Source organism: Nylanderia fulva, unplaced genomic scaffold, assembly GCF_048542155.1.
Source record: "Nylanderia fulva isolate GAGA-0341 unplaced genomic scaffold, ASM4854215v1 Scaffold374, whole genome shotgun sequence".
Taxonomy (NCBI): Eukaryota; Metazoa; Arthropoda; class Insecta; order Hymenoptera; family Formicidae; genus Nylanderia; species Nylanderia fulva.
In genome coordinates this window covers 7,501-33,624 of record NW_028190449.1, presented here as the reverse complement: position 1 = coordinate 33,624, position 26,124 = coordinate 7,501, and the positions used below count along the sequence as shown (strand labels likewise).

At 36.2% G+C, this 26,124-nt stretch overlaps 1 long non-coding RNA gene and 1 pseudogene across 1 annotated transcript; both read left to right on the top strand.

The window, feature by feature from the left end:
• Positions 1-1,464: 1,464 nt before the first annotated feature.
• On the top strand, positions 1,465-3,364 carry LOC146722072 (uncharacterized; annotated as a pseudogene).
• A 16,777-nt stretch (positions 3,365-20,141) lies between these two features.
• LOC146722071 (uncharacterized) lies at positions 20,142-21,890 on the top strand. The gene is made up of 4 exons (XR_014925357.1): positions 20,142-20,352; positions 20,528-21,150; positions 21,345-21,561; positions 21,793-21,890. It is a non-coding gene; the product is annotated as an uncharacterized LOC146722071 (long non-coding RNA).
• Positions 21,891-26,124: the final 4,234 nt, after the last annotated feature.

Below are 26,124 nucleotides of genomic sequence, written 5' to 3'. Positions count from 1 at the left end.
CCCACCCCACCCCACCCCTTTCCCTCCCACATTCCGTCCCCCGCCCTTACCCCCACCCCCACTTCCACCCCTCTTTCGCCCTAACTCACCCTCTTTCGTCCTATTTTTTCAGTTTTTTCGTTCTCTCTCACTCTCTGTTGTCCTCTTTCACCCTCTTTCACCCTCTTTCACCCTCTTTCGTCCTCTTTCATCACACCCTCTTTCGTCCTCTTTCACCATCTTTCGTCCTCTTTCGTCGTCCTCTTTCACCCTCTTTCGTCCTCTTTCACCATCTTTCGCCTCTTTCACCCTCTTCGTCCTCTCTCATCCTCTTTCATTCTCTCATCACCCTCTTTCATTCCTCTCACCCCTTTCGTCCTCTTGCACTCTCTTTCGTCCTCTTTCACCCTCTTTCGCCCTCTTTCAGCCTCATTCACCCTCTTTCGTCCTCTCACTCTCTTTCGTCCTCTTTCACCTCCTTTCGTCCTACCTCACCCTCTTTCATCCTCTCTCACCCTCTTTCATCCTCTTTCGTCCTCTTTCTCACCCTCTTTCGTCCTCTTTCACCCTCTTTCATTCTCTCTCCACCCTCTTTCATTCCCTTTCACCCTCTTTCACCGCTGTTTTGTCTTCTTTCCAACCCTCTTTCATTCCCTCTCACCCTCTTTCGTCCTCTTTCACTCTCTTTCGTCCTCTCTAACCCTCTTTCATTCTTTCTCACCCTCTTTCACTCTCTTTCGTCCTCTTCACCCTTCTTTCGTCCTCTTTCATTCACCTTCTTTCACTCTCTTTCGTCCTTTCTCACTCTCTTTCATTCTTTCTCACCCTCTTTCGCCCTCTTTCACCCTCTTTCACCCTCTTTCGTCCTCTTTCACCTTCTTTCACTCTCTTTTGTCCTCTCTTACCCTCTTTCATTCTTTCTCACCCTCTTTCGCCCTCTATCATCCTCTTTCACCCTCGTACGTCCTTTCTCACCCTTTTTCGTTCTCTTTCACCCTCTTTCGCCTATCTCGTCTTCTCTTACTCTCATTCGTCCTTTCTTACCCTATCTCCAAAAAATCATAAAAATGAAAAGGTCAAGCCATGTTCAAAAAAAGGTCCTCAAAAATTTAAACCTAGTCTGTACAATGAAAAACTGCACTCAAAAAACTATGATGTTTCTCAATGTCTATTTAGAAATAATGTCAAAGCTCTTACAGAATAATTACTACAACATTTGAAGTACGAAAAGTATTACATTATAAGAAGATTAGATTAGAATAAGGATTCAACGTATTTTTAAAAGCTCTACACACAACGAAGTGAATATACAAAACTATATACAAATACCTTTGTCTTCTGTGTTTCTGAAGAAAATTGTAAGTTGTAAATTGTAAATTGTAAACCTTGCTATTCAAAACCTATTCTTCATGATCGCAAGACACTATTTTCTATTTAAAAGACGTCTGCTAAAATTTTAATAAATAGATATTATTTATGATAGAAATGAAGAATTTGTGCTTTAGAGTATATGAATAGTACATGGTTATTTCAAACACTGAACCGATGCATACAACAAAACTTTTCTCTGTCTGTTCAATAAATTACTGATAATGTTAAATCCCAATCACATATGCCACCTTGCCTAGGTTAATGGGAATATTTAAATCAATCATTATCAAAACACTAATACATTTTGTACTTGCACTTTGAGAACCATTTCACTTACTTTTCAGAGTCAAATTGATAAATTTTTTTTGTATATTTTAATGATATTTATTTCTTACTTGTATCTTGAATAATTAATATGTAATTTTTTATTGTATATTACGACAAATAATCAGTAAACTTTTTAAGCGTATAGCTTCATTGTACTTGACCTGAGAACTGTACATTTATAAATTTTACTTAATATACACCCGTTTCAAGCAACAAGGCAAAGTTTTCTGATCAATAACTTACTCCCTGAAAATACGGTATAACACAAATCGGAAGTTGATACGAAAATTCGAAATTTTACTAAAGAAAGATTGGAGGTTTTTAATTTATACAATTTTCACAACTCTTATTTCATATATTTATTCTACCCATCGAAAGTTTTTTGAGAGCAGGCCGCCATGTTATTTTTCTGACAATGAGTCATTAACAAATTGGTACTCTGGAATTACGAGCAATTATTTTTCATTGTACGGGCTAGTATGAATTTCAAATCAAATCTCTATAAACTAGAAGCGCCAAAATAAAATATCGGCTGCTCTGGCGCTTTATAAAAACTGCTGTAAGCGCTGCATTAAAACGAGTGCAATAAGTTTCTAATTTGACCTAGACTTCATGACATTTCAAACAGTATCATCAAGAAAAAAATTATCAGACAGAAATATGTATGTCGTGTTAAAATCGGAGAGACGAAGAAAAATGTATGGTTGCGTTTTCACGAGACTGGGCGATGGAGGGGCTTATATTCTTTCTTTTCAATATTCATACAATAATATAAATTCATTCTGTTGCAATTGAAATAAATGTGCAATGTATCGTTAAAAGTTATTACAATTATACAAACATTTACATATATGATTAAATAAAATAAATATGTATACTATAATTACTATAATTGTTACTTATCATTATGTTTTTCAGGATTTATGTGCGGAAAATAACTTACAGGAACCAATTTATGATCTTATCAAGGATTCTGGACAACCACATGCTAGAGTCTTCACTATTACATGTACAGTATCTAGTTTTGTAGAAGAAGGAGTTGCACCGACAAAAAAATGGCAAAGCATGATGCTGCAGGAAAAATGGTGAAAAGAATAAAAGCTTTTGTGGATCAATTAAATAGCATTGAAGATGAAGAAGAAACTTTAGACTCATCTTTAGCAACTAATAAAACGGAAATAATGAATAGAAATGCAAAAGAACGCTACTATTCACTTAACAAATCAATAAAAAAGATGAATTTAGGTATTAAATTATCTGAATATCACACTAAATGGAGAGATTCTTTAGAAATGGATAAACGTAAGAAAGCATTAGAAGAATTGCATTCTTATTTAAACGAGATTCTATCTTTGGACGAAGAAGATGCAGATAAATTTACCATAATAATAAATAAGAAGTTATCTAAATTAGAAACTATATTATCAGATATTAATGTAACAGTTAATACAAAAGAAATACCGGCAGATAAGAGCTATTTTATGAGAATAATAGAGCTCAATACTTGTCCTCATTTTTCACAGATTGGTATAGGAAAAACTGAGCAAGAAGCTGACTGGAATGCTTTAACCAAGATGGTAGAATTTTTAATATTGCTTCTGTCATAAAATATAGAATTCATAAATGTAAATATAACATTTTAACAAATAATATTGATAATATTAATTAAAGTATTTTGATACACGTTTTTCAGTCTTATTTTTTTGAAGAAAGATTTGAGTTGATTTTTGTCAAATTTACAGTTATTATTTGTGTCTCATAAAATATTTGTATTATATGCAAGCTTAAGTTGTCTAAAAATATTTTATCTTATATTTCGAACATGTGAAAAAGTGAAATTTTTTAAATGAATACAGTTTTACACAGTTCTATAGTTTTTATAAATAAAATCTTATTGTTTCGAAAATTTAGTTTTTTGATATTAATGCTTTAATTGATATGTATAAGTGATATATGTGACATATGTAATAGTTAAATCATTAAGAAAAAAAAATAATATTATTTTAGTAAATAATTAGTAAAACGAAAAGGTTCTGGTACAAATTCAAGATAAATACAGGTTTAGTTTACATCGAGCGCTTGATAGGCGTATCACGTAGTAAATAATTAGTAAATTGGTTTAGTTATCGGTTCAAGTAATCTGCAATATATTATTGTAACACTTTGATTTTAAACATTATATTTTTGCATTAGAAAAAATTATTGAAAAAATGGTAATGTGAGAGATTTGTATTTTGCATATAAAAAATAAACAATTTACATAATATAAATTATCTAATTAATAATGTTTGGCTGGGATTAGGCGTGTATGGTGTTTAGAAGACTCAGTTAAACATACATATATGAATATTTAATAAGAACACTTTGGTATACACAGGTATCAGACTTAATATAATAGAGAGCTCGTGCTGCGTGCGTATAAAGAGCGAACAGACAGAAAAGAAGAGGGAAAAAGAGGGGGAAGGAAGGAAGGCTCATAGCGACACAAGCGAAACGTGGAAGAGTCACACGCGCGACATCTAATCGCGCGCGAATATTTAATTATATGAAGCACTCTTAGAACTATCTCTAACACTCCGCCTATCTATGAGTGCGTACAACTTAAATAGTAAAGGAAATGTTCTAAAACCTGTATTAGGTTATATTTAACATAACTACACATCTTTGGTGTTTAATCTTTGGCAAGGATTTTGTTAAGATGTCTGCTAACATTTGATCTGTATTTAAGTACGTTATTTCAATTTCCTTTTTTGCTACTAATTCTCTCGTAAAATGAAACTTTATGTCTATATGTTTACTTTTCTTATGTAAAACCGCGTTCTTTGATAATTCTATTGTACTTTGGTTATCACAAAATATTTGTATTGGGGATTCTACGTATTTTTCAAAACCAATGTAATTTAACAGTCTCTTTAAATAGACAACTTCCTTGGAAACTTCGGCCAATGCTGCATATTCGGCTTCCATGGTTGATAGAGCCACAGAAGTTTGTTTTTTAGATCGCCAGCTTATGGGACCTCCTGCTAGCATTATTACATTTCCAGTGCATGATTTTCTGTCGTCGATGTCACCAGCCCAGTCAGAGTCAGTGTATGCTTGAAGTTTGTTTTTATTTTTGACATAAGTAATTCCGTAATGTGAAGTGTTTTTCAAATATCTTAATATTCTTTTTGCAAATAGCCAATGTTGTACTCCTGGGTCTGAGCAAAAACGACTTAATACATTGGCGGCAAACGCTATATCGGGCCGAGTTGCATTCGCTAAGTATATCAGCCCACCGACAAGTTCCCTATAAGGCTTCCTTTGCATTTCTAGACGTTCTTCATTATTTTGTGGGCTCAAGTCTTTTGAGATTTTTATGCCTGTCTCCAGTAGTGTCGATACTCCTTTTGCGTCATTTAAATTGAATTTATTTATTAAGTCCTTTATATATTTCGTTTGAGATAAGTGAAGTTTTCCAGTTAAACCTTCTCTTTTGATGTCTATGCCAAGAATGTGATTAATTGGTCCGAGGTCAACCATCTTGAAGTTACTTTGTAAAATCTTCTTAATCTTCGCAAGTTCGTCGTATCTTCTGGAAGCTATAATTAAATCGTCGACATATATTATGAGAATTACTCGAGATTCGTTTCCTATAAATGTGTAGATACATGGATCTGCTTCAGTTCTTCTGCCTCCGATACTTAGTAGAAAATTGTCGAGTTTTTGGTACCATTCTCGTCCTGATTGTTTTAGACCGTAAAGAGGTTTATTTAATTTGCATACTAAATCGGCTGGTCTTTCTTCAATGAACATTTCAGGCTGTTCCATGAAAATCTCGTCGTTGAGGTCTCCTTGCACGTAAGCGGAAACTACATCCATTTGATCTATGTACATTTCCTCGTTTACGGATGCGGCCAACAATGCTCTAATGGATTCATATCGTGCGACGGGTGCGAAGACTTCTTCATAATCTATTCCTTTTTGTTGGGTATGGCCGCGAGCAACTAATCTCGCCTTATATTTTTCAATTTCTCCGTCTTGACTTCGTTTCATTTTGAAAACCCATCGACATGTGAGTATTTTCTTTCCTTCAGGTCTCGGTACCAAACTCCAGGTATTATTTTCTTGTAGAATTTTGAATTCAGTCTTCATTGCTTCTAGTCATGCTGATCGATTACTTCCATTCGTAGCTTCAATTGCATTCACAGGATCGTTGTTTGAATAAGTATGATGTTGATAAATTTTTTTAGGTCTTCCTCGCTGACCGGTCTTCAATAATTTGGGTCGTCCACGACCTCGCCTTAATTCGTTGTTTTTATTTTCTTCATTTTCTTCTGGGACTTCGTCGTCTTCGTTTTCTGAATCATTATCCTCAAGTTGCTCGTTATGTCCATCTTCCATCTGCTTATTTGTTTCCAATTCTTCAATCTTTGTTAACGACGGTATCATTTCATATTTAAGTGTTTCTCTTTCGTTAACATCGTTATTTGATTCATTCGGGACTTTGGTCGGACTATTCCAGTCGTTAATAGTTGAGTGAATTTTTTCATGAAATCTAACATCGCGTGACTTTATTACGGTTCTCGTTCCTGGCTTCCATAGTCTATACGCTTTAGCTTTGTCCGAATATCCAACCAATGCATATTCCTGTCCCTTTTGGAGGAATTTTCCGGGTTTAGGACCTTTATTTAACGCGATGACCTTGCTTTCAAAAATGCGAAAGAAACCTACGTAAGGTTTCTTGTTAGTCCAGGCTTCAAGTGGAGTTTTATTGTTTAGGCATTTTGTGGGGCATCTGTTTCTTATATATGCTGCAGTGTTAACCGCCTCCGCCCATAGAGATTGCGGTAACCCCGATTGTTGCAACATACATCTTGCCATCTCGACGATTGTCCTGTTTGCACGTTCTGCAACACCGTTCTGTTGCGGTGTATATTCAACCGATAGTTGCCTAGAGATGCCTTCATCTTCGAATAACTTCTTGAAGTCATTGGATAAATATTCTTTTCCGTTGTCCGTGCGTAACTTCTTGATGTATCGTCCAGTGAGTTTTTCCACTCTTCTTTTATAATTTCTAAAAGCTTTCAAAACGTCAGACCGTTGTCGAAGCATGGTAATTTCGGTGTATCTTGAGCAGTCATCTATAAACGTAACGAAATATCTTGATCCTCCTATGGATTCAATATTCATTGGGCCACATATGTCAGAATGTATTAAATTCAATACTTCAGTTTCTCTGCTTTTCGACGGCTTAAACGGTAGAGTATGTATTTTGTTTTTATCGCATATTTCGCATTGAAATTCGTTCGTTCTTATTGTAAATTCGACGCCTTTGACTATTTCTTTAATTTTTAAACTTTTTAAATCCGCGATATTTAAATGTCCATACCTTTGGTGCCAACGAGCCATTTTATCGTCGTTGATTTCGCTTGCAGCCATCACGAGATCGTTCGGTTCATTTATTACGTAGAGTTGATTCTTCTTTTCCGCTGTCAGTGCTGTGGATCCATCCTTGCGTTTTACTATTGCGCGTTCCTTGTCGAATATCACCTTATATCCTTTGTCTGTGATCGTAGATATTGACATTAGATTATTTCGTAAGGCTGGAACAAACATTGTATTTTCTAGTTTTATGTTATTTCTTGAGCCGCGATTTTTTACTTTTAAATTGATTTCGCCTGTGCTTGATGAATCTAGATAATGCTCCGCAGCTGTAAATACTTTCGATCGTTCTGTGTCTTTCAACACAGAGAATTTTCGATGGTCATTACACATGTGACGCGTCGCTCCACTGTCGAGGAACCATTCATTCGATTTTGACACTTCGGTATTACATACTACAGCTGTCATAGCGTCATTTTTGTTATTCGATTCACCGCGTTTTATTTTTATTCGGCAATCTGCGCTCTTATGTCCGATTTTGCTGCAATTGAAACATTTTCCAGTAAATTTTCTTTGATTTTGTTTCATAAATTTATCCGTTGAATTCACGCGTTTTTGTTTATCGCGAGCGTATGCATGTGAGAGTAGCGCGTCATTATTCTGTCCATTTTCCGAACCGTTTCTTCCCGCTCGGTCGTTTTGACGCGCTTCTTCTTCCAACAACTTGACTTTTAGATTGTTGATACTCGGGATTTCGTCGCGAGACTCTATCGCTACACTGAAATTTTCGAAATCGTTCGGTAGCGAAGATAGCAACATTATCGACAGAAGATCGTCCGGTATTCTAATCCCTGCTTCGGTCAATTGTTCGGCTTTGCTGGTAAAATCGTTTATGTACGCGTTCATAGTAATTCCCGATTCCTTTTTCATTCGATATAATTGCTTATAAAGCGTAGCTTTTCTAACCGGCCCTGTCGATTCGTGAACATGCTTTAGATCGTCCCACGCGGCCTTCGATGTCTCGGCTCTCTTTACATGGTTTAATTGTCCACGCGATACGCTCAATACTATTAATGCCAGCGCTTTCTGATCCTTTTCTGTCCACGCCGCTGCATTTTCCTCAGTCTTTATCACGGTATCGTTTACGTAACCCCATAAATCGTTACATACCAATATGCTCCTCATTTGGATTTTCCATGATTCATAATTTTCCTCAGTCAGTTTTTCGATGTTTTGGATTCCATGTGCTCCGGCCATCTTGATCTGGACTCGTTCGTTTTATTTCCCCTTTTTTTTGATGCACAATGTCGAAGTAATCACTGGGCCCATAACCTGTTTGGCTGGGATTAGGCGTGTATGGTGTTTAGAAGACTCAGTTAAACATACATATATGAATATTTAATAAGAACACTTTGGTATACACAGGTATCAGACTTAATATAATAGAGAGCTCGTGCTGCGTGCGTATAAAGAGCGAACAGACAGAAAAGAAGAGGGAAAAAGAGGGGGAAGGAAGGAAGGCTCATAGCGACACAAGCGAAACGTGGAAGAGTCACACGCGCGACATCTAATCGCGCGCGAATATTTAATTATATGAAGCACTCTTAGAACTATCTCTAACAAATAATTCATAACATATTTTTTTATTGTTTGATCTAAAGAGAAATAATACAAAATATAAGCAAATTTTAATATTTTGTATTATAGAAAGTACTATAAATATAATTCTTAAATTTGTATTATTTAAATTATTTTAAAGTTATTTATATTATATAAATTGTATTATACATTATATATTTATATTATATAAATTGTATTATACATTATCTGATTCTTTATTTAATATCACATAACAGAGCTACACCACAAAGTGTCCAATGTCGAGGATTATAATCCGTTTCAAAATCGATAGAACCGACATATTTTGCATCTGTTCTTTGAGGCTTTCTATATATAGGGCATTCATATAATTTCGGATCTTTACCGGCGGTAGTGTTTATTGCGAAAATGTAAATAACCGGCATTTGTTCACACAAAACTTTTGGTTTACTCTCAACGAGTTTGCCGGTTTTTCGATCGAGCGATGCGCCTTCCAAAAACAAACCGTGAACATAAACTCCTTCTTGTGGCTGACTTTTAATATCCTCTTTATTATAACGCGTAATCACGTTCTGTAAAACTACAGAATCTAAAGCCCAACCCTTGTGCGCTCTTGTTACTTCCTATAAAATTTATATTTAGTTGAAATTTTAAAATAAAACTTATAAAAGATGCAGCTAATTATAATAATATAAGCTATATATAACTGTCACAAATCTTTTATGTGCTTTATTATTCATCGTTTTATTATAAATTTTATAACCAGCAAGTGAATTTCACAGCATGCAAATACATTCATAAAGAAATATAATATATCGACTTATATGTATATACATCTAATAAGAATTATATATATATATATACATATATATATATATATATATCTAATAAATATAATTATTAATATATATCTAATAAAAATAATTATTAATATTTAAATTTTATTTGCAAGAAATGAGTATAAAATTACATAAAAATAATGAATCAATAAAGTTATAATAATAATTATAAAATAATTTGTGATTATTACATTTGCAACTTGTATTTTCTAGAATTTTTTATACAAGCATTTATAATAAAATTTGGATGCATGCACAATTTACATTATTAAAAATACTAGAAAATACATGTTGCGAATGTAATAATCACACTTTTTTTAATTGTTATAACTTATTGATTTATTATTTCTATATAATTTTACACTCATTAATTTTTTGTAAATTAAATTTAAATATCAATAATTATTTCCTATTAGATATATATTTATATTCTTATTAGTTATGATATTACATGTATATAAGCCGACATAATATTTTTTATTAACGTTTTTGATTCTCACCTGTCTCATTGCTGTTAAAAATCCCTGTGAATTAAAAAATCCAGTCATCCAAAATACTCTTGGACGGCCGTGATTGCACCATTGTCTGAACTGATGATCTCTTTCTAAAAGTTCTGTATACCAAAAACCCAAAGTTGCAGATTCCCAAGAAATTTTCAACCATTTATCCGGAATGCGCGCGTCATACATCGAATCTAATGATGTTCGTAAGCCTTGGTTCATTACAATAGTACACTCAATGGCTAATTTTAAATCTGTTAAAGTACTTCGCACTTCTTTGATGACTCTCGAAATTCTGAAAGAGTTGTCTTAATTAACAAAGAGAAGATATAATAACTTACTCTATTAAAATTCTTTTTATTCCAATTTTAATAAATTTTTTTATCTTTTTTGTATTAAATACATTTAAAATGATTTATTATAATAATAAAATAATTTAGTGACTGAATAATAATATTATTTAAATATATATAAAAAAAGAAAGGAAATATAAATACTTACCGATCAACTTCTTGTCTTAGAAATATATTCATAAGCATCAATGGTCACATTCTTTGGAGCGCTTCTTTTACTTCGAAGGCATTGTATTGCTTCGGTAATTTAGACAGCATATCATCAGCTAATTTGTACGCAACATTTTCTCTGGTCTCACCTCCTTGCGCGCCTCCCTCTTTTGGTTGTACGCTAAGAATCGTGTCAAGTATTCCTTTCGCCGTATTAATTTGATAAGTAATATCAGCATTCGAATGTAATCCGAATACTTCCGGTGTGTCGGTGGCGGGTAAACTGTCGATATAGTCGATACATCTTTGAAGATTTCTCGTTTGGGGCACTCTGTATCTCCTTTATATGTCTATGTATATCTAGATCACTTGATAAGGACTCAAAGAAGGGTCGAAACTTTGTGATTGAATAAATAATATTTGCCAGTACGGCCGAGAAAAGATTTTTACCTTCTTTAAATTCTGTCTGGCGTTTCTCAAATATCTACGTTCTTATTAATTATATATATTTATTGATATATAAATAATTATTGATACAATTTCAATATACATAATAAACATATTTTTTACTTAAAAATAATAAACAATAGTCTACTCTAGCTAAATTTAAATTATTTATATTATTTACATTTTTTATTTCTGTATCAATTTTTTAATATTAATGAAATAGTTTTTTCACTATTTTAACGAAGACTTTAAAGTAATCCGAAACATTAATTATTCCGGAACCGTTGCATATATTTGAGAGTCTCCGCGAAAAGTTAAATGTCGCGCGATCGATATAATGAGAACCCTCAATCGTCGCATTAGCGAATCACAAATTTACACGCGAACGAGGCATCGCGCGTAGTCGATCCTTCTCACGCCTCATATTGTAATTCGCATTCGCGATCCTTTTTCGCCAACTTGAATGTGCGGTGTATCGATTATGATCTGTCGCGCACCCCCGTTTTATGCCTATCTAATAAGTCGCTAATATCCAGCTCCTTCTTCCGTTCCTTCTTCTTGTTCCGGCTCTTGGTGGATCAACACGTTAGCGAATGACCGAAAAATAGTAATCCGCGTTGTTGAAAAATTAATCCGTCGAGTTACGCAAGTGATTCATTTCCGCCGGTCATCGGCAAAATTTGTAGAGTATCGTGCACGCGATATTTTCAATCCATTCCGGTCGTTTGTGAAATACACGCATATTTCGGCTGTAATTACGACCGCACGTGTCACCACGTGCTCCGACATTACAGTGTTCCGGAGACTCTCAAAGACCTCGATTTCGCGAACGTTGCATCGCGCATCCGCGTTCGGCTCTTGATCGCTGCGATCTTCATTAAAATTGTCGCGAGATTTCCGTCGCGTTCGGAACTACAGCATAGTTCCGCCCAAGATTTTCGTCGCGTACGCGCGCAGCAAGTACGATCAAGCACAAGATGTCCGTCCGCTCTCGTTGAGTTTATTTTCCACCGTTCGTCGAGTGTGCATAATTGTTAATTGAGAATTTAGTTTTTTGTGAAAAGCCAAATAAACTTTATAAAAACAATATCGCCGATGTTAACAGTCAATCTCCTCTTCCCTCTATTCCCGATCAAAATTAAATTTATCAGTGCATTCCGCAACATTAATATATAAATAAATAAAAATTTATATTATAAGTTCGGGTGAATAATTCCTATATGTGTTTAATAATATTAATATTAATAGTATTAATTTTATTAATTTAAATATTTAATTTATTATGTAGCATCCCCATTTGGTCAAACAAAAAGAAGACGTTGAACAGAAGAAGAGCGTAATGCAGTACTTAAAGAATTTTCAGAAGAAATTACTATTTCACAGTTGCCATCTAGCAAAAAGATTTCTTACGTAAAAGAAAAAAATAAATACTTAGTCAATCGATCTGTTGCTCAAATTAAAACATGGCTTCATAACTATATATCTGGCAAAATTAAACGTTATTAAATGTCCAAATACTCAAAGATATTTAAATAGTTTATTCAGAAAAAAGACGTGAATTATTTTTACTTAAGTTTTTAGCAATTACAATAGCAGCGTTTTTACTTTCTCCAAAATAAAATATTTAATTTTAGTTAGTTCGACATAATTAATCAAAAGTTAACGTTTTGTTGTGAGAATTTCATAAAAAAGGAAATTAAAAAAGCGATATAGTACAAAACCATTTATTTTGTTGAGTACCTACATGCCGATATTAAATGTTTATGATTACGTGTGCAATACATATGCATATGCATATGTATATATGCATATGCTCTATTATATATGTGTTATTATATATATTTATATATATGTATGCTAATATATATATAAAGAATATTATAAATTACTTTAAATAAATAAATATAAAATAATATTGTTTTGTGCGACTACACATAAATTGCATGTTTTTACAATTTTCTATTATTCCTATTATTCCTATTATATTTATTACTTATTCTATTGTATTTGTTTCTATAATTATACAAAATTAACACATCATTAATATATATCGTTAATATTAATATACATCGTTATATTATGGATTAATAACATTTTTGCGATTAAAATGACATCAAACACGATATAAGTCGCATAATTTTAATTACATAATAAATTGATACCCCCATAACAAAAAATGTCACAGTGACATCACAATAAGCTCACAATAGAGTCACAAGGTGACAAAAAAATGTGATGTCACTGTGATGTCATTGTGAGATTATTGGAAGGTAACAGTGATATCATTAATCACAATTGAAGTGATATCATTGTAAAATGTCACATTGATATAACTAGTATATCACGAAATGTAACAATAAGGATAAAAAAATCTGTTATAGCAAGAAAATGTCACAGTGACATCATAAAGATGTTCTGCTGTGACGATAAAATATATATTTAATCGTCACAGCACAACATCTTTATGATGTTACAGTGATATCATCAAAAATGTCACATTGATATAACTAGTATATCACGAAATGTAACAATAAGGATAAAAAATCTGTCATAGCAAGAAAATGTCACAGTGACATCATAAAGATGTTCTGCTGTGACGATAAAATATATTTAATCGTCACAGCACATCTTTATGATGTTATAGTGATATCATCAAAAATGTCACATTGATATAACTAGTATATCACGAAATGTAACAATAATGATAAAAAATCTGTCATAGCAAGAAAATGTCACAGTGACATCATAAAGATGTTGTGCTGTGACGATCAACAATTAAAATTAGAAAAATAAAGTTTAATTTATGATATATTTAATAAATAATTTATATTTATTTATTTATATTTATTACTGCTATAACTAAATATATCTTAGGGTGTCCAATTTAAAATAACACGTACACCACTTCAAATATCTCTTAAAATATTCATCAAATAAAGGGCATCATCTACTTTATGACCTCCTTTGAATCAAACAACTTTTATTTGAAATATTTTTCTTTAAAATAGTCGCGTTCAGCAGAATGACTGCTAAGTTGTCATCTTGTCAAGACTTGACGTTGATTTGTTCTAAAAGTAAAAGAATCAACACGTCACCGTTAATGGACGCTACTTAATGTAACCTAATCTTACCTAATCCTAATGCAAGCGTGACCGTGTAGGCGCGTACACGTTGCCCAAAACGCTCTGCAGCGTATACGCAGTCTGTTGGTGTACCAGCACGTGTTTTTTATTTGCATAAGAGGACATTTTGACTCAAAATAAGTGATCTCAGAAGATCACTTAGCAATAAGAAGTGATTTAACAAAGTGAAAAACATCAACATAAAAATTAAGGTTAGTATATATACAATATTTTTTATCTTATGTTTGTCTTATATTTTTTTCATATTTATTGTAACAAGATATCTTTTTTTCATTGTATATGTATATTTAGGAAAAAAAATATATTTTGTGAAAAATATGGGTCGCAAACAAAAACACTCAATATTTTATAGTGCAAGACATAAACGAAGATTAGTTGCAAGAAACACAGTAACAGATATGAATATGATAACTCATCAGACTGATTCTGCGAATTCTATGGCAATAATTAATAATAATAATGATCAACTAATTGTTGTTGATGAGAATGCTTCGTCTTTATGTGATTTTGATAAAGTATACTCAGATAGAAATCTAAATCAATATTATGATAAAAATAATATTAACTTTCTGAATGAAAATAATGCCTGTATGATACAAAATTACATGGATGCAAATAAGCTGCAAGCTATAGTCGATAACAATTATGAAAATCTGTGTTTAAATGATAACGAAACTTTTATACATGACATAAGTAAATGGGCTATTGAAGAAAAGATATCACTCAAATCACTCCGTCACCTTTTACAGATATTGCAAACACACACTAATTATACTTTGCCTAAAGATCCACGTACATTATTGCAAACTCCTAAATCAACTGAAATTATACAAATTGAAAACGGAGATTACTGCCACTTAGGTCTCGAAAAAGCTCTTCTAAAAATTATTGAAGAACGTAAAAGATTGAATTTTGCTCTTGATAACATTCAATTATTTATAAATATTGATGGTTTACCTATATATAAGTCTTCCACAAAGAGTTTATGGCCAATATTATGTGCAGATAATATTATAAACAATGTATATGTCATTGCCTTATATTATGGTGAAGTGTTGGGGGGGGGCGAGTGATATATATTTAAAATAAAATACTCTTGATGCGTTGAGAACTGTTTATTACTCGGAGAAGAATCAATAATGAGAGCGCGTCTCTCGACCGGCGGTCGTCTTATATACCGCCGTCAAAATAACCGACGCTTCAAATCGCGCCAATCACGCGAGGACACGAATTCGACAAAAATCTCAGACGACAAACGGATAAACATGTACGGAAGACATACAATACAAAAGAATATAAATACCGAGACAATGCCTTATAATAATACATGCCCGCAATAACAAGACGGACGACGGATAACTAAATAAGTCGAGCCCAACGAATAAATGCCAACAGTTCGGCCATTCTGACATTTAGGCCGTTCCGGCCTAACATAATCAAATATCGCATATCGGTCAAACGCATACTCGTGAACACACTTATAATTTTACATATGGTCGCATCTGATCGGGCGCAACTACACCGCTATATGGCCGTTGTGTCACCTGGAAACCGTCGATATCGCTTACAATATATCGGTCATAATCGAGCGCTTTCTCTATCACGTACGGTCCTTTAAATTTTGATATCAATTTTTGTTTATTCCGACCGTATTCTCTGACTTTGTCCCGCCTCCGCGGGAACCAATAAACTTTCCCATTTTTGTCCTTCCGATAGACCAATCCGTCGCGCAATTCATAATATTTTATTTCGCTCTTTTCGAGTTCGTCACGAATTTTCACAAACATCATATGTATAAAACGCTGAAACACACGCGGCGCGTTTGTCAGTCCGAACGGCATACGTAGCCATTCAAACCGCCCCAGCGGCGTCACAAATGACGCATATTTTATCGACGCGGGATGCATCCTGACGTGATGGAATCCATCCTTTAAACTCGAAATCGAGAAATATTTTTTGCTTCTCAAGCGATCAATATTATCGTCGATCAATTCCGTGGGGAAATTATCTCGCACCGTGATTTTGTTTAGTTCGCGATAATCGATACACAAACGAATACTTCCGTCTTTTTTCCTAACGAGCACGATGGGACTCGCATACGGGGAATCGCTGTGCCGTATGGTTCCATCACTCAAGCGCCTGTCTAAAATACCGCGCAAAGCCTCCTTGTCAGCGAATGACAACCTCCGCGGGCGCGACGCTATCGGTTGTTCGTGCTTCAACGCGATGGTCATCTCAAAATCGGGCGCGCCGCTCTCCGCCCGCAAGCAACCGAGGTAACATGCCTCGTGCGCCTCGCTGATCTCTCTAACGCTCTTTTCGCCAATACCTTCGTCGATTCGGAGTTCGCCACACATATTGACCGAATCGTCACCACTCTCAATCACCATAATTTCTCCAAAAGTACTCGGCTCCTCAATCGTTACGATTTCTACTGTTTCTCCGAGCGTAACTCGTATCGACGGACACATCAAAAAATCTCTTCCGAGAAGAACATTATACTTCATTGCGTCGTCCGGTACTGTGTAAAACTTTATTTTGATTTGGACGCCACAGACTTTTACAATACTATAAAAAATACTATTTACACGGAGTAAAGAACCGTTAATACCGTGAAATTGATTTGCGCTCTGATCGACCAGTGAACATAATTTTTCTGGGACGCTACTACTTCTTATTAGGCTGACCGGTGATCCCGAATCAACCACCGCGCCGTCGGTATAATTAAAATCTGCGCCCTCATCCGCCGCTAAAATATCCACACTTACAATGTACGGTCCAGGAAGCGCGGCGGGCTGAACCGCGTCCGCCAACACGATCTCCGTCGATCCCGCCGTCGGACCCGCCACCGCCGGCCGTCCACGCCCAGGGCACTCCGCCGCCAAGTGTCCCGACGCCCCGCAAACATAACACGCGCGACCCGTCGGCGGCCGCCCGCAACGTGCCGCGATATGGCCTACCTCACCGCAGCGGAAACACCGCGTCCGCTCTAACCCTGGCCGCCCGGCTCCACCATCCGCGTCTGGCCTCACCCTGCCTCCCCGGCTCTCCGCCCGTCCCGGGCCCAACGCCGCTCCTAATCCCTCGCCGACAACGGGTCTCGCTCCTCCGGGCGGCCCCATCATCCTGTCTCTGCGCTCGAACACGATGCTCTCGAAGGCCTCCAGCAGCTCCGCTCCCGACCGGAATCTCATCAGACGCGCCTGGTTCCGCAGTTGCACGTTCGTAATGCCTTCAATCACGTGATCAAGAAGCTCGTCCTCAGCCACCGGGACACGATTAGCAAGAATCACCTTTTCGTGATAATAATTGCTGAATGGCTCGTCGCCCCTCCACATGCGAGCCTCAAATTTTCTCCGGAGCGTGATCCTCGCCGGACGCAGGTCGAACATTCGCGCCATCTCTTCCAGCAGCTCCTCCATTCCCAATGCAAGGTGTTCGGTTTTGGAGTAGAACCAGGTCAATGCCCGTCCCTTCAAACGAGAGCCGATCAGGATCCTGGTAGCGCCTTCGTCCAGACGATAGGTGTCCCTGAGAAGTCCGAGCTGACTCCTCCACCTCCAAAACGTATTCCCACTTCCATCGAATTCCGGCAACAACTCCTTGACACCCCTAAAACTTTCACCACCGGACGATCCCGCTGATGCCACCGAAGAGCCGCGAAGCAGCTCTCTCTCCCTTTGAAAAAATGACCTCTCTCTCTCCCACAAATCTCTCTCTCTTCGCAAGAGATTTAACTCGGCGCGTTCTAAATTTCCGAGGAAAGCGGACGAGGCGCCCTCGTGCCCTCGCACCACCGCATCCCGTCTCGCCGCAGTCCTCTCCAACGCGGTCTCCTCCGCAGCAAACTCCTCCAGAAGGTCGTCCTCCGCCAGGGTCTCTCCCATCTCACTCTCCATTTCCGGACGCGAGGCACCCGCTGAACGCCGCCCCTCTGGCCGCTTGTTCAATTCGGCCCACACGCCCGGATCGCCGATCTTCTCGAGCCTCTGGATCAACTCCGCCTTCGCTCCCTCCGACGGCAGCCCTCTCGCCCGTAAAGCCGATTTCAATTCCACCACCGTGAAATTATTACCTGGCGTACTCATTATGCACTCTTCTCCCCTTTTCTTCAAGTAATTGACACACGAACTTCGAATCCCACTTCTGATAAACTGTTGGGGGGGGGGGGGGGGCGAGTGATATATATTTAAAATAAAATACTCTTGATGCGTTGAGAACTGTTTATTACTCGGAGAAGAATCAATAATGAGAGCGCGTCTCTCGACCGGCGGTCGTCTTATATACCGCCGTCAAAATAACCGACGCTCCAAATCGCGCCAATCACGCGAGGACACGAATTCGACAAAAATCTCAGACGACGAACGGATAAACATGTACGGAAGACATACAATACAAGAGAATATAAATACCGAGACAATGCCTTATAATAATACATGCCCGCAATAACAAGACGGACGACGGATAACTAAATAAGTCGAGCCCAACGAATAAATGCCAACAGAAGGAAAACCAAAAAATGCAAATGAGTTTTTAAAAATGTTTGTAGGTGATGCTATTGCTTTTATAAATAATGGGATTGATTATGAGGGACAGATCATAAAAGTCGAAATTAAAGCAATAATTTGTGACGCTCCTGCTAAATCATTTATTTTAAATGTAAAAGGACACACTGGATATAATAGTTGCACTAAATGCATTATTGAAGGTGATAATATAGAAGGACATATATGTTTTCCATACACATCTAATATGATGTTACGTAATGATAAAGAATTTTTTACTGGATCTTATAATCTTGATTATCAAACTGGTGACACAATTTTAAAAAATATACCAAATCTAGGCTTATTGTTAGTTACAAATGTGCCACTAGATTATATGCACCTGGTATGTTTGGGTGTTATGCGTAAACTTATTATGTTATGGCTTTCAGGACCACTTAAGATAAGATTATCAAATTCAGACAAAGAACAAATTTCTAAGAAACTAATAAAGTTACGCAATTATATTCCTTCTGATTTTGCTCGAAAACCAAGATCATTAAAGTATATCAAACATTGGAAAGCCACAGAATATCGGCAATTTTTATTATATACAGGTCCTATTATATTGAAAGGAATACTACAAGAAAATGTATATTTAAATTTTCTAACATTACATGTAGCAATCACAATTCTTGCACATCCTACTTTAACATATCAAACTTCTATTATAGAATATGCAGAAAATTTATTAAAACATTTTGTAAAATCATTTCAAGTTATCTACGGTTCTAAATATATTTCACATAATATTCATAATTTATTACATCTTGCTGCAGACGTAAAACAATTTGGTGCTCTGGATAAATTTAGTGCATTTAAATTTGAGAATTATATGTCTACGTTAAAGAAATTAATTCGTAAAACTAACCAACCATTACAGCAATTAACAAGAAGATTTGCAGAAATTGAGACAATACATAATAATGAAACATTCAAAATATATTCAAATTCATACGATATGGAAAAATGTTTTACACGCTCTCATTGTGATGGTCCTATTACGAAAGATTTCATTTCTGTACAACAATATAAAATTTTTTGCAATAATCAATATTATATTAACTGTGATGATCCAAAAAATAATTGCATTTCTTTTGAAAATGGACAAATAATGTCAATTTTAAATTTCATTAAATCTAATGACAATAAAATGTATGCTATTGGCAAAGTACTTGTGTTAGTGGAAGATTTATATACACAGCCTATTTCGTCATTAACTTTAAATATTGGTATTATGTCTGAATATTCTCATCTTCAGACATGGGAGTTTGATAAAATTAGAGCAAAAATGTTGAAAATGCCTTATAAAAAAAATTATATTATATTTCCGATGTTACACACAACTGAATAATACATGTTTAATATTAATTTGCATTTGTAATTAAATAATTAAACGTAATTATAATACTCTAATATAAATTGCAAATATTATTATTATTATTATTATTATTATTATTATCGTCACAATTTTATCATATTATTTACATCATAGATTATTTATAATTTCAATGCTGATCAATTTTTATTTACAGTTATTATAATGGCGTATAATATTGTGGAGTTCGAAGATGGTTTACAAATTGTTCCTTCTGAATGGTTAACTGAAAATAATAAGGAATGTAAATGGCCATCATATACAAGTCAAATTAAGATAAATAAAGCAATTATGAAAAGAATATCTCCTTCTGATGATTGGCAATTATATAAAATAATCCGTATTTTTGGTAGCAGCGGTTAGTAATATAAAAAATGTATTTTATTTTTTTATCAAAAATTATATAAATTAAAATTATAATATATATGTATTAAAAGTATATATTAAAATTTAAATTTTAAGTGATATTTGATTATAAAATATATAAAAACAAAAATCTAATTTTTAATATTCAAAAATTTTATACGTTTTAGATACATATGATAAAGCTATAGACAAACTTAAATTAGCTGAACAATATCCGATATAGATGGTGATGATGGAAATAACCTCAAAAAATCGAGATATCAACGAGCAAAAAAAAATACAGGTTCATCTCCTGATAATTTTGATACAAGCGACACAAGCATCAATAAATTAAAAACTCGCAATAATTTAGAGTTAGATAATTTTCCTAATACACCAAAAGCTTTAACAATAAATAAGAGCAAAATCTGTGAAATAAAGACACCATTAATACAAGGTGATAAGAAAATGAATCGAGTAAAAAAAATTTCAAGTTCTTCTGATAATTCAGATAGAACTGACACAAGCAATGATTTAGATAAAGTTTCTAATATATCAAACGATTTAAATAAAAGCAAAATGACTTATGAAATAAAAAAACCACTGATAAAAAATTATAAGAAAATAACTAAGCCTCCGATACAAATAAGTAATGAAAAAATAATTAATATTCAGTCTAAAAAGTCTGCAGTTACATATAGTAAATCTATAAGTTCACAAGAACATCGAACAGCAAATAAAGATGACCTTGTTCCACAAAATTCAGATACAATATCTACATCCGATACTTGTAATGCTGAGATTGATTTAGGTAAAAATATATCTGTTATTAATTTTAAATTTTTGTAAAAGCTTACCTATATATATATATATATATTATTAAAGTTTTAACTTTTTTTATTTATATCACTGTAAACATATATTTAAAATGGTATATAATTCGTAATATTTATATAATTTGACAATGAGTAGATATACAATAATATGTGTCAATTATTTTTGCAGATTTTCATAATTTAATTATCAGGAAACTAAATGCAGTATTGTTAAATCTTACAACAATTGATGAACGTTTAATAAAGTTGGATAATCACATAAGAAAAAATGAGGAAACGGATTTAAAAAAAATGAACATTATGATTTCGATTTGCCAGCAGATACCGTAGAACAATTACAGAGAATTGATAATCAATTAAAAAACAAATGTGTTGCTGCAGAAATGGTATATACAAAATATTATCATTTTATACTTACGATTAGAAACATTTTATTGAAATGTCTTATAAAAAGCAATATTTTGGACATATTTATTTATTTATATAATGTTAAATAATTTTAAAGAAGTTAAAAGAAAAGTAATGTTAACTTTTTTTATAAGAGAAAAACAAATGTTTATTATTTTGATATTTTTAGATCATAAACTAATATTAATTAAATTATTTTATATTTTTAGACAAGACAATTGAGCTTTTTAGGAGGTAAGGATCATCATGATGTGATTTCGTACATGATGAAACATATTTTAACAAATAAATTAGCAATGGAATATAGTTGGGCTGGTGCAAAATTGAAAAATGCCTTTAAAAATCTTCGCATTACTATATGTATCATAAGTAAGTATATAAATATTTAATCACAGAAATGTTTTTATTGACATATTTTTGACACTTTATATATAGCATTCTATGCATGGTTATATTGGATGATGCTATTAGAACTCTAATATCATTATTCAATAATATGTAATCATAGGAATATAAAATAATTTTGAATAGTATATATACATATATACATATATATATATATATATATAAAATTAAGTCGCTTTAAATTTTTATATAATCTATAACCACACATATCTGTTTAAACTTGTTGTTAGATGCTGCGCGAACTTCAAGAACCAATTTAACAAATAAGGAAGTTGAGGATATAATTGCAAGATGGCTAATTTTAGCCAAGCAGAGATTTGACCGAGATTTGTAAGTTATATATGTATAATATACCTCAATTTAACTATTTTATCATCTTATCTCAAACTTTTTATTTTTATAAGAAACTGATTTTAAAGAGGGTGAACACATGCACTATCTGTTCATTATTGCGTGTATTAGTTTTTTTAAATTAAATACAACATTTAAGAACTTATTGTTATTTTTGTATAGAATATTTATTGCAGAATTGACTTATTGCACCTATGTATAACAATCACATATTTCTTTTTAGGAAAAAGGAAGAACAAAAAAAGAGATGCGAAAATGAGGAGATCTAAACAAGAAAAGGACAGGTTATTAAATATAATAATTTTAATATATAATAAATAAAATATTTGAACGTTTATTATTACGTTTATTGCACAGTTTATTATTATTACGTTTATTTATAGATTTTATAGAGTTTATTTTTGCATATGTACTTTTTTTATTTTGAATGTATTAATTTCATACACAGTAATTATATATATATTTTATTATTTAAATGGTTACAGTATTAAATACAAATGCATAGTTGTAAGTGCAATAAAGTAATTATTTAATATTATTTTTTAAATATAGTATAAAACGAGAAAAGTTATAATAATATATACAGTTGAATATGAAAGTAATTTAAAGTTCTAAGTATTTTAGTACTTTTATGCGTAGCTGTAGCATAAAAAATTAACAATCACTATTTTTATTTTATTAATGCCTATATATTAAAAAGTTATGCACATTTAAGTTTTCTAACAATTGTATCAATTTTTTTTCATAATTCTGATAAAGTGATAACTAGAATTTAAAAAAAATTACTTTAAAAATGATTTATTATAAGTATTAATTATATATGTTAGTGATATAGTTATTAAATATGATTAAATGATGTGATTTAACGTGAATGTGTGTTAAATGATAGTTATACACCTACACACACGTACATATATAATAATATGGCTTATATTTTTGGAACGTATATATGTATCATTTAAAAAATAAAAATGTAATTAAATAAATTACATTTATAATCTTTGAGACAAGCATATGACTACTGGCAGGATCAACCAGGGAGCTTCGTGTTCGGTTACTCGCAAGGGAGTAACTCACGAGCGAGCCCGAAGACTCGTCGCTAGCTCTTTTTCGCGCGCGCGCGCGTTCGATGCCGAAACACCGACGCGCGCGCGACACGCTCGTATGTGCCATTTTATTTGCCGCCGGTCTTGCTCAGCCGGTCGGCGACACTCTGCTGTGTTTAACGCTATTATGTAAAGCGTACGAGAGAACGACGGAGGCGAGAGTAAACCCCCGACGCCGCCGCCTCTCCTCTTCTTCCTCCTCCTCTCCGTTCAAAAATCCACAAGATCAAAATATTCGTGTTCTTATTCTCCCAAATGTTATGATGCGCGGTCTCGAGAGACCGCGCGATTCACCCTGACGCTAGATCGACGATGGCGATGCTTAGACGTCGAGGACTGTTCTGTCTGGTTCGTACGCGTTTAACCGCACACGACCAGCAATAAGATTTCGCTACGGCGTACAAAGCGAGCGGGAAGAAGCAACTCTTCCCGCAAACTCGTATCCGTGGAGTAGATGCTCGGTAAGCGCGACGATTCCGCTGCTGCGTACGAAACGAGAGGGAACCGCGCGGCCAACACACTAGAGGCGTGCGCGCCACATAAGAGCCATTCGGTCTTGCGACACCGACTCGTGGCAATGCTGTGCTCGTAATAAATAAGTGTGCGTTAATTTTGCGCGCGTTCGGCGACGAACGAGAAAAGCCGCACCGTAATCCCCGGCGAAGAGGAATACGAGACGACGCGAGAGTCGAACGTACGTTCTCGCGAGACACGCAACCTTCAAGCATGAGAAGACTTGGCGGCGGCGCGTTCTGCGACGATCGTATATTATTTTATATATTCGTGGTTTCCAAATCAAACATTTTATATAAATGTTCTCTCCGTGTCAGAGTCGCGACTCGACAAAATCCGTTCTCGACCCGTACGGGCGATTCTTCGTTTGTCAACGTCGAGAGCGCGACACGTACAATATTAATCTCTCCTACCCTCTTATAGTACCCAACCGACCGGCCAAGCGGTCGGCGACGGTACGGAGAGCGGTCGAAACACGCCGGAGTGGCGAGAGACTCGAGAAAGTACGTTTACGACTCGTCCGGACTCGCTCGACTCGTTCGACGCGCCGAGCGCGACGTATCTCTTATAGTACCCAACCGGCCGGCCAGGCGGTCGGCGACGCACGGTCCTACGCACGGCCGTATGCGAGCGCGAGCGCCGAAAGGCGCGTTCAATCGAGACATAGTCGCGGAGAGCGAACGATCGAAAAGTCCTATTGTACGATAAAATATTATCACGATAGCCGTATGGCGAATGTCAAACAACGATAATTAGCATTAATTAAGAAGGAAACAAACGAAATGCCGGGACAATGAGGTATAAGCACCGACGGTACCTCCGGGCCGAGAGGCACTCCGGGCCGGGCGGCACCTCCGGGCCGGGCGGCACCTCCGGGCCGGGCGACACCTCCGGGAACACGGCCGACCGGCGACACCTCCGGGCCGGGCGACACCTCCGGGAACCACGGCCGACCGGCGGCACCTCCGGGCCGGGCGACACCTCCGGGAACCACGGCGACCGACGGCGACACCTCCGGACCGGGCGACACCTCGGGCCGGGAGACACTCCGGAAACCACGGCCGACCGGCGACACCTCCGGTACGGGCGGCACCTCCGGACGACCGAATGATCTCTCGAAGTCAGACGACCGCCGGCGGTACCTCCGGAACACTTAACGACGATTTACGGCGCCGCAACAAGGAGAGCTACGTAAAAACGTTTCGGACGAAAGTTACTTACTATTCGGCGCTCGCTCGACATGAGGGCGCTGTCCGATTACCAACTCGAAACGTGTCTCTCAAACCCACGTGTCGGAGACATATATTTCGAATTATTACGGATGATACGCAACACGCAAGCTGCGGTGACCGCGATTACGGTACGGAACACTCGCCCGATGCGAAATCACGCGCGCGGCAACCGAGACGGCTCGTTACGGGCGTGATTATACGTGCGGCACCACATAACGGCCGGCGTCAACTTGGGGACGGACGGCACCTCCGGGACGGGCGACACCTCCGGACGACCGAATGATTTTACCAAGTCCGTCGACCGCCGGCGGTACCTCCGGGGCACTTGACGGCGAGTAGCGCCGTTACGAGGAGATAATGCTACGATACGGAAATACGTTTCGGACAAAGGTTTCGTACTTTTTGACGCTCCGCACGACCGCGCGACACGATTATTACGATATCTGCTAATTCCCGGCTACCACTCGTCGGATGCACAATCTTCGAGATTCTACGACCGATACGTGGACGAATGCAGGCAGGATGCCGATAAGCGAAGCCGGAGTGTTTGCACGACTAAACTTTCCGATGCGTCCTCATTTAATTAATCTCATTTAGCTCGCTCGTTAGCGGTACAAGCGAGAACTCGGGAACAGGCGCAAGTTCGCTCGCGGCGCGTTGCTCTCGCCGGCGAGCGAGAAATTTTTCCAGGCCCGATAGCGGCGTGTTGCCTTGATTAGCGGGCGACACCTCCGGCGGCACGCGCCGCCCGTAACCCAAGTACGATCGCGGCGTGTTGCTTTCGTTGGCGGGCGACACCTCCGGCGGCACGCGCCGCTCGTAACCCAAGTCCGATCGCGGCGTGTTGCATTCGTTGGCGGGCGACACCTCCGGCGGCACGCGCCGCCCGTAACTCAAGTCCGATCGCGGCGTGTTGCTTTCGTTGGCGGGGCGA